Source organism: Solanum tuberosum, unplaced genomic scaffold, assembly GCF_000226075.1.
Source record: "Solanum tuberosum cultivar DM 1-3 516 R44 unplaced genomic scaffold, SolTub_3.0 scf00305, whole genome shotgun sequence".
NCBI classification, from domain to species: Eukaryota; Viridiplantae; Streptophyta; class Magnoliopsida; order Solanales; family Solanaceae; genus Solanum; species Solanum tuberosum.
The window spans coordinates 424,431-425,335 of record NW_006239229.1 but is presented as its reverse complement, the minus strand read 5'-3'; positions in this window follow the sequence as shown (position 1 = coordinate 425,335).

Sequence of the window (905 nt, the reverse complement as noted above, 5' to 3'; positions counted from 1 at the left end):
TGCTGACCCATCTGATTAGTTACAGCTTGACTCAACATCCTGATTGCCTCTCTGAACTCGGCATTAGAAACTTCCCCTTGATGTTGTACTCCCGGTGCATAAGGCAACTCTTGCTCCTTAACATAACGTCTAGAAAGACGCCCTCTGCCAACTCTTCGTGGAGGCATGACTATCTGAAACACGCGCAAGCATGAATTAAAAAGAAACCTTTTAGACATAAACTCTAATGCACGAGATGAGTGTGAGAGAAGTAAGAAATATTCCTAAATGTTACAGCCTCCCAATTATAGATGTGGCGCGCTTCAGACCGATAACTAGGACTCTACAGACACGGCTTCATAGACTCCATAGGACTCTTGAACTCTGTGCTCTGATACCAAATTTGTCACGCCCCGAGCCTACACCCTGGACGTGGCCGGCACTCGAAGACCATTGCTGGCCCCAAGCGAACCCTTGGCCTAGCTTTCTTAACTCAACGGAAACCTAACTCAACAGAATAACTCAATACAATGCAAGGTTATAAAAAAAAAACCTAACTAAGGCATAACATGCCAAAAGGCAACTCAAGTCTCAAAATAGAATATTTACATATATACATAGATGAGAGACTCAAAAACTAACTAGCTGACTGTCTATGAAGCCTTTATAACACTGAGATGGATGTTGTGACAGACCCCGCAACATCCTAATAAAGCAAAACTAAGAGAACAAAATAACCGAGTCATCCGGAAATGCAAAGAGGCTCGCCACTGACTCTGGAGTGCTCAGCTGGATCAACGGCGTGCTGGGTGTTGATCCTGGGTACCTGTGTCTGCATCGTCATAAGATGCAGGCCAACTGGCATCAGTACATGGAATGTACGAGTATGCGAGCTGGAAAACTAAGCAACAAAGGCTAGAAGGAAA